This window comes from Mesoplodon densirostris, chromosome 14 (genome assembly GCF_025265405.1).
Source record: "Mesoplodon densirostris isolate mMesDen1 chromosome 14, mMesDen1 primary haplotype, whole genome shotgun sequence".
Lineage (NCBI taxonomy): Eukaryota > Metazoa > Chordata > Mammalia > Artiodactyla > Ziphiidae > Mesoplodon > Mesoplodon densirostris.
The window spans coordinates 83791177-83801069 of record NC_082674.1 but is presented as its reverse complement, the minus strand read 5'-3'; the positions used below and the strand labels follow the sequence as shown (position 1 = coordinate 83801069).

Sequence of the window (9893 nt, the reverse complement as noted above, 5' to 3'; positions counted from 1 at the left end):
CATTGAGAATGATGTTTGTTGTGGGTTTGTCATGTATGGCCTTTGTTTTGTTGAGGTAGGTTCCCTCTATGCCCACTTTCTGGAGAGTTTTATCATAAATGCGTGTTGAATTTTGACAAAAGCTTTTTCTGCATCTATTGAGATGATCATATGGTCTTTATTCTTTGATTTGTTAATATGGTTCATCACATTGGTTGATTTACATATATTGAAGAATCCTTGTATCCCTGGGATAAATCCCACTTTATAATGGTGTATGATCCTTTTAATGTGTTGTTGGATTCTGTTTGTTAATATTTTGTTGAGGATTTTTGCATCTATATTCATCAGTGATATTGGTTTGTAATTTTCTTTTTCTGTAGTATCTTTGTCTGGTTTTGGTATCAGGGTGATCGTGGCCTCATAGAATGAGTTTGGATGTGTTCCTTCTTCTGCAATTTCTTGGAGGAGTTTGAGAAGGATGGGTGTTAACTCTTCTCTAAATGTTTCATATAATTCACCTATGAAGCCATCTGGTCCCGGACTATTGTTTGTTGGAAGACTTTTAATCACAGTTTCAATTTCATTACTTGTGATTGGTGTTTTCATATTTTCTATTTCTTCCTGGTTCAGTCTTGGAAGGTTATAACTTTCTAAGAATTTGTCCATTTCTTCCAGCTTGTCCTTTTTATTGGCATAGAGTTGCTTAGTAGTCTCTTAAGATGCTTTGTATTTCTGTGGTTTGTGTTGTAATTTCTCCTTTTTCATTTTGATTTTTATTGATTTGAGTCCTCTCCCTGTTTTTCTTGATGAGTCTGGCTAATGGTTTATCAATTTTGTTTATCTTCTCTTCTCAAAGAATCAGCTTTTAGTTTTATTGATCTTTGCTATCATTTTCTTTGTTTCTATTTCATTTATTTCTGCTCTGATCTTTATGATTTCTTTTCTTCTGGTAACTTTGGGTTTTGTTTGTTCTTCTTCCTCTAGTAAAAATATGGAACCCTCCATGAATTTGCATGTCTTCCTTGTGCAGAGACCATAATAATCTTCTCTGTATTATTCCTATTTTATTATATGTGCTGCCGAAGGGAGCAATGCTGCACATCTTTGACAGAATTTGTTATTTTTAAAACTTAAAGAGAAAGATGCTTGTCTGGTGACTGTGATATAGACACATTGCATGAGTGTAAAGATGCCATTAAACATCTGTGACATTCAGTAGCATCTTCAGGAAAGCCATGACTTAGATGGAATTAAAAAAAAACTTAGAATAACTATTACAAATATATTCAAGGATTTAAAGAAATATATCAACATAATATAGGAAGAAACTGAAATTATTAATTTGAACCTAAAGGACCATCTAGATCTAAAAACAATGCAAAAACTAAAATAAAGCCAATTCACAAAACGGGTTTATTTGTAGATTTGACACAGAAATGAAGATTAGTACTGCTGAAGACACAGGGAAAGAAAACACAAAAGTTAAGTAAAAGAGGAAAAAGAGTTTGGTATGGGGGGAAAATAAGGAACAGAACATCAACAATAAGTGGTCTAATATTCTTATACTTTGAATTCCAGTAGGAAAATAAAAGAAGATGAAAAGGAAGAAAAATCATATTGAAAAAATTCACACAGGTACACATACAGTTTTTCACAAAGTATAGTGTTTCATACTTAAATGCATTTTTATATAACAAAGAGGAAGGGAGTCAGCAATCATGTTCAAATCTACCAAAGAAATTAAGATAAAGACTAACATTAGGTTTTGATTTAGAAATTTAGAGAACACTTGTGACCTTGAATATAATTTCCATATAGATATGGTAACTAAACAGATTAGAATAAAAAAGGTGGATGATTTTAATTATTCTTTTAAATTAGGTATATATTGTAATTTTATTAAGCATAAATATGTACAAATAATAAAATACATATCCAAATAGTTAATTTAATAAGCATTAACATTTAATAGAACTCCTTAATATCCTTCATTGTTTGTTTTTCCCCTTCCTTGGGTACTAGGTGAAATTCCTATAATTACTTAACTATTCCTGTGTTTTGGCTTATAATTTTTTGACACAAATAATTTAAAAAAATAGAGTCTTTTATGCCTACTTTTAAACTGTGTGCAAAGTAAATATATTGTATTAATTCTTGTAGGCATTTTTCAATTCAAATATATTCTAGTCAAATGTATATGAAATACACCAAAGCTGACATGTGTGGCTATCATTTATTAATGTTAATAGTTACTGTATAAATCATATAATTGGTTTTACCCATTCTTTTTCTCGATTGATATTTTTGGTTTTTCTTATTTTCTAATATTCAGAAAGATGCTTATTGTAAATGTCAGTTTGTGCATGGGTAAGGCTATATATTTGGATTATTGGGTCCTAAGATACACACATTTTCACATTTGCTAGTGTTTACTATGCATTTTCACATTTGCAATTTATTCTCAGTTGTAAATTTGTTTGATGGTACAACTTTATATTTCCTCTAGTAGAATATAACAGTTGTGTCATAGTGCACCTTTGACAATTCTTGTTATTTTTATAACTTAAAAAATGTTTGATGGTATGAAAAGTTATCTTTTTATGTTTCCTATTTCACAGCTTTCTGTTTGATAGTGAAGGTGAACATCTCTACCATTATTTATTGGTGATTCAGTTATCGTCTCTTGTAGGTTGTTTGTTATTTTCTTTTGCATATATTTCTTAAATGTTTTTTTGACTTCATATTATTGCTTTTTAATTTTAATTCATATATTATATATTTTATAATTTATATTAACAAAAGTTGGTTAATATATTATAATTATCTTTTCTTAGAATAGAGTTGTCTTTTAATTTTTCTAGTTGTAATTAAATACATTTAAAGAAATATAGTCAACTTGTCAACACTTTCATTATAATGTATTTTGTGTCAAGAAATCCTTTTTTTTCCAGAAGTTATCAATATATTATTGCATGTTTTATTCTAAAAGTTTGAAGTTTCATTGTCTTAGCTAATATTTAATTCACCTATAATTGAATTGTCTACATGGTGTAGGGTAAGAATTCAGTCATATTTTATTACTACCCCAGTAGCATTTATTGAACTGTTCATCATTCCCACAGTGGTCTGCAACATCAGACAAATGAACATTTGTCTCTTTCTGACATGCTGATTCTATTACTTCAGATAATTTTTTAGCTGAGTATCACTTTTCTTTTGTGGGTCTTTTGAAGTTAATATTTGTCTGCAGGTATCAATGGCTACACAAAGAAGATACATGCAAATCACAAATCTATGCTAGGTCAGATAAATGACTCAATTCTCAAATGACACCTTTTTGAGCCCAAAGCCAATTTCAAGACACTTAATGAATGTTATATCCCTTTGACAATTCAGTGAGTTTCCCATCTAATACTTTCACTGAGAATTTCACTGGATGGGTTCCAGTTTTATGTGAGTGCCACAATTCTCAATTCTCTTTGCAGTGGACGCATCCATGTCTCCTGTTGCCTGAACAAATACTAAATATTCTCCTAGTTATCACTGTCTGTATGGGCACCAGAATAGCTTAAAATATACACTGACTTACTTCTTGTTTCTAGCTCCCATTTTTTATCTGACCACTGATACTTATTTTATTTGCTTTCTTGAGCTGTAAAGAATGACCTAAAACAAAACAAACCAAAGAGGAAACAAATCTATCAACCAAACAAATAATGTTTGCTGTAATACACTCAGTATTCATGGGTGTTATGTAGTGGGATATTTTTTTCAAGACATCTTATGCACTGCAGTACTAGAATTGAAAGTCCAGACAAGGATTTCTAGGAGGTTTGACATAAAGGATAGCAGAAAAGGAAGGGTCACTGGGCAGCATTTTCTTCATAGGATGTGTTTTTATTTTTTTAATAATGGAGCATGAATTACTTTAGATAAAGATGTGCTTTTCAGTTCTCTACAGTTCCACATTCTCCTCTTTGTTTTATGCCCTGCATGCCTCTCTATGTTATCTTCCTGGTGTCTATAGGCATTAAACCTTGCAATGCCTGATTTAAGGATTCAATTCTTTCTTTTCTACATTTATCCCACCCTTAAGTTTGAAGAACTTCTACTCGATGATGGAAATAGAAGACAAATTAGAGTAATGTAGGCTCCTTTTAATGACTTCTATTAAAATAATAGCACCTGCCTCAAGCAGGTTGACCTCTATTTCTCTTTTACCTTCCTCTGCAAACATTCCCAGAAGTCCCACTTTTCTTACATTCAACATGTTCACAAGCCACATCTCATTTTGAGGACAGATCTTCCTGACACGTCTTTTCCATGTTTTTGTCACACTTTTGTTTTCTTAGGTTATGTGTATTTCTTCTAAACTCTTACAATTAAACAAGAAAGAAAAAAGCAAGAAAGGAAGGAAGAAAAGAAGTAAGGGAGAATGGAAGTGAGGAAGGAAGAACATACAGAATCTTGCAAAAGGTCTTCAGGCTTGCTTACTGTGAATTTTAGACAGTTCTCATCTAGTTTGCTCTTTTATGTTATTCATGGATATCTGACAAAAGTTTTATTTTTGAGGTGCCAATTCATTTTGAATCATAGTCTTATCTAAAGTTTTTGATCATTGGACCATAGTTATACTTTATATGTAAAAAGTTTCTTTCCAGAAATTTGTGAAAACTCTCAAACTATGCTGAGCATTCCTTTCCTTTAAAACCAAAGCTCGAAAACAGCCTAGTTATATCTACATCATAAATATGACATTCTTGTTGATAATGATATTTTATATTCTTCTTGTGATTTCAAGTGATTAAGTATATCAGAAATTATATTAAATATATAAATTAATAAATATATCAGAAATTATTATATAAGAAAAATGATACTATCAGAAACTATCTGAATCAATGAAACTCTCCAAACTACCTTTTATTCTCTCAGTGATAGAACTTATAGAAAATAGTAAATGTTTGATAAATATCATTAATATTGAGTTGAAAATAATCAAAATTGGGGGATTTGGTCAGAGATATTCTTGACCTATTAAGAATAATATCATATAACCCTACTTGCTACATCTCCAACTATGTGTTAACATTAACTAGTGTTCAGAATTATGACACCAAGAACTTGCAAGACCTGAATTTGATAAGTAATTTCACTGCAGAGGGAGCCATGAATTTGACCCCATGACTTCAGACCTTTTTGGAAAATTCCTATAATAAAGCTCAATTTTTTTGCCAGTCATCTTTTGACTCCCAGGATAATCCATTCTCCTGGCTACCTGGATTTCCTAGGCAGTTGAAAAAAGCATCATCTTATCATTATTATTATACATGATAATGAAATACATGTAAGCTTTAGGTTGTGCTAATATATTTATACATGCACACACACACGTATAACATATTTTGAGGTATGAAAGTCCAGGGCAACTACAGAGATTTCTTTATAAATTAAATTATTAAGGTAAATTATTTAACCTTTCACATTTTCCATTTATCTCTAGTAAAAGACATTTTAAAAACAGCACTTCATATGCAAACCTTCATATGCAAAGAATTTTAGTGGTAGCTTTTCTTTTTCAAATTTGAGGTTGGAAGGCTCACTCTCACCTTTTTTTCCTACCTATTGAGTCTTTGTCATTAGACTTTGATGCTCAGGATAAAAGTCACCAGGTGAGTGGCCGCAACTTGTTTATTATTTTTAATGCCAAAGAGTGAGGCTTTACACAGTTGAGTAGCTGAATTAAATAAACCATGCTTTTCACTCAATAGTTTAGGAAAGCAGTCTAAAACAAAAGAAATTTTAAAAACTACATATGCTTAATGATATTCTAATTTAGTTGAAGTGATAGGAAACTCTTATTTGAAATAATATCTCTAAGGACTTCCCTGGTGCTGCAGTGGACAAGACTCCATGCTTCCAATGCAGATAGCTAGATCCCTCATTCATGAAGCAACTAAAAGTTCTCATGCTGCAGTTAAGAGTTCACATGCCACAACTAAGGAGCCCGGGAGCTGCAACTAATGAGTTCATATGCTGCAACTAAGGAGCCAGGGAGCCACAACTAAGACTGGTGCAACCAAATGAATAAAGAAAGATCTAAAAGTAAAAATCTAGATCTGTGCTGTCCACTAAGAAATCCACTAGCCACACGTGGCTATTGAAAATAATAATACCACTAAAAACCCCTTTCAGATAAACATATATCTTAACTTTTCTTGTTATAACGTATTTCACTAAAAAAATATATGAATAACATAACTAAATAAAGGGTGAAGTTAAACCATACTGACACTTCTCTTCCACTTTCCAATAAATTCTTGACTGGCAGTTTTAGCTTAGAGGTAATAGTTGTCTAGATAATTGGATGAAGAACCATGGAATAGTTACCCTGGGAAATAGCCATTAACTATATATAAGATAGCACTTTAAAGCAGGAAAAAGCAGAACAATAAACCCAGTAGTGTGCTTCCTCTAATATCTGCCAATGTTCCTTACTTGAAGTAGCCAGATTTCAGGGCTAGCATAGAGGCACAGCAAGAAGGAAGTCTACTCTCAATAATCCTTGCCTGCCTCAGAGTTTTACAACAATAGAACAATTAGGAATCCTTTCTTACTATATTTTCCACCATGTTGAACTTTCATTTTCAGGTCACCGTCTTCAGGGAGCTTTTTTTACTTGTGTAGTTATTTCAGACCAAGTGGATGGCTTTCTTGTAGAAAACATTCAAGCAAGGATTAGAGATTGACTAGGTAGTCTTTAAAGTTACAAGACGTCCTTAAGTTTTATATCTTGATGAGTTTGGGTGCCATTAGCCAGTTTTCCAATTGAAGCTTCAATGTCCATATAACTGAAAATCTAAACTTGGGATGCAGACTGTTATCAGTACTGGATGCTTCAGAACCATGTCAGATTTCTTAACCCAAAACCTCTTTAATGAGATATTTAAATCGGCACAATATTAACAACTAAATTAAAAACTTTATTGGATTTCACCCTTAAGTATTTTTCCCTTGCGGTTCCAGGATCCAACAGAAAATAAAATATTGTTTTCAGTTATTATTTCTCCTTGTCTCTTCTAATCTCTGACATTTTCTCAATATTTCTTCATTTTTCATAAATTTGATACTTTTCAAGGTCATATTTTTATGTCTGTCAATTTGACTTATTTTTTTTTCCTGATGTTTTCTCATGCTTAGACTATGCTGATGGATTTGGAGGAAGAATACCATAGAGATGAGGTTTTCTTCTTCTGACCTCATATCAGGAAGTACATGACAATGTGCTTTATTCCCAATGATGTTAGCTTTGATCTCTTGGTTAAGGTAGTGTTTGCCAGGTTTATCCTCTATAAAGTGCCTATTTTTCCCTTTCAATCTTTTATTCTTTGGAAGCAAGTAACTAAGTCTTGATCATCAGCTCAATCTTAAGAGGACGGGAATTGCATATTTTGTCATTTGATTCCAGTACTGAATCTAAATAATTTGTACACACTCAGCATGTTATCAGACACTAACTGATTAACTTACGTGAAATAATAACTTGTTCTGACCATCAACCTTCTCTCTCCAAAGTTTGCCAATGTTTATGTGGCAGTAGGGTCTAAAGTAAAAAGAAAACAAGGAAAAATAACCATGAAGCAAGTAAAGAAACAAACAAAAACCTTACCTTGGAGTCAGAAGTCATAAATTTTTAAAGTCCTATTCACATATAAATTGCATATTTAGGTAAGTAATAGCCATTTTGAATTTTTGAAATATCATTGTTGCCAAAAACAGATAACAAGACTACAGTATTGTATAGTTTTAAAAGCATCAATGTTGGAACCTGACTGCCTAGATTCAAATTTACCAGCTGTGCAAGTTTGATCAGATTTTTTACCCTTCTCTTATTCATTTTCCACCTGTCTGAAGTAAAGATCAATACATTAATACATTCTATTGTCTACTTCATAAATTATCTAGTCCATAAGATTATTTTAAGAACAAAATATACTAACAAATATAAAATCCTTAGAGTAGCCCTTGGATCTGTAAATGTTAGTTGTTGTTGTTATCAGTATTATTACTATTATTATTATTATTATTATTATTAGATATGCTCTAAGCATATAACTTATCAATTTATAGAAGTAAAACTTTAAATTTTAAGATTTATAGAAATATCCTTCTAGTATGACAGAAAAACGCAATGTAATTTTTTGTCAAGAAAAATTCAATACTCAAACGTATTGTTTTCTTTGCAAATGTCAGAGTCCAAGTTATAATCAGTCCAAAACAAGGGACATAAACATTAAGAAAAATGTTAATGTGCCTTTTACATCATCTAAATTTTAAAGTTAAAAGAAATTTTCTCTTTATTACATATTGTTAAGTAACTGAAATAACATGCATATTGGTTTTTTATGATATATTGAGAGATCAGGAAAGTTGGTTATCTATTGGATATCAAGTGGCTGACCTGAAAGTAAATACAGTTGCTGATTAGGCAGCCTCAATGGCATGGGGGTATGAAAGGCCTGCAAGAATTTTCCTCCCTTTTAGGACAATTCATTCCAGCCCTACTGCATTCTAGTCTATATGTTAAGATCATTGCTTACATATTCCTCTCACCTTAACTAATCCATTGCTGATCCATCCCTGACCATAATACAAAAACTCTCTTTCCAATAGTATACTAGACATCACACTTGGATGTTACAAAATCATATAACAGGTTAAAATTCAACATCTACAAATCCCACCTCCCAGGCATATTGGCTCTTGCTTTTTAAACTGTTTTCTCTCTCATGGTTAATATTATAAATATTATAAAATATTTTTTAAAAGCTTCTATTATTCTTCTTGGGATGTGACTCATTCTTGGGATAGTGATATTTTAGTAAAATATATCAAATGTACCATAGGAAGAGGGAAATTTCATTTGAACATCTTATGAATTTCATATGTGAATTTGGAAATGGAAGCTAGGAGCAGAACTAAACTACTCCACATCAAAATAGAGAGGGCTTAGAAATATCTAGAGGAAATATGGAAAAAAGAAAAGCCACCAGCAAGACTGAGCACCTTGTGAGGGTAAGAATCATGGGCAAAATGAAATAAATTATGGTTCTTTCAAGTAGATACTTTTAGAGAGTTTTGTTTTTTATTAGGAGTGTGTGACCTAATATCTCTCCTAGGTCTTCAGTAAATCCTGTTTCTCAATAATGATTATGCATAAGTGTATCTTTTAAAGATATTTTTAAGAAATGCTGAGTTATATGTTCAAATATGTACTGGGAGAACTTGATCAAAAATAGTGAATAAAGGGATAGATAACTTCTCATTTACATAATGTTAAACTTCATACAATCTTAACATTCCAAAAGCCTGAGAATTGATTTATTTTTGCCACTTCAACTTCCCTGTTCAATGAGATCATTCATTCATACATCACCATAAATGTTCAAATCTATTCTGCAGCCATAATCATGATGTAGAATCTTATCATCACCTGGCTTATTGTGACATCTTATGGTGGTTCATTGTTATTGGGCATCAAGTGAGTTACTGCCATTAACCATGGTAAGTAGTTACACATAAGGACTGTTATGTCACACCAAGGAGGGCCAATTTCCATCTTGAATTCTAAGTAGAAACAGGTTTCGGTCAGTGTGGTTTAAAGTTCTCAAACACATTGTTGCTAGAGTATATATAATGTTGTAGTAAATAGAACTTGAGGAACAGAAATAACCCAGTCATACAACATTGAAATTGTTTATATAGGAAAGAAAATTACAGGCATTTGTTAAGCAAAACAGGCCAATGACATTTTGTTGATTATATGTAAAATTAAAACCATTCTTGAAATTAATCTTTAGAAAGTTTGTCCATAAGCATAAGACTTATAACAAGTATGCATCTATTTTTGT

At 31.6% G+C, this 9893-nt stretch overlaps 1 non-coding gene across 1 annotated transcript; it reads right to left on the bottom strand.

Annotated features, from left to right (window-relative positions):
- Positions 1-967: 967 nt before the first annotated feature.
- Positions 968-1074, bottom strand: LOC132502248 (U6 spliceosomal RNA). The gene has a single exon (XR_009534442.1). It is a non-coding gene; the product is annotated as a U6 spliceosomal RNA (small nuclear RNA).
- Between the last annotated feature and the right edge of the window lie 8819 nt (positions 1075-9893).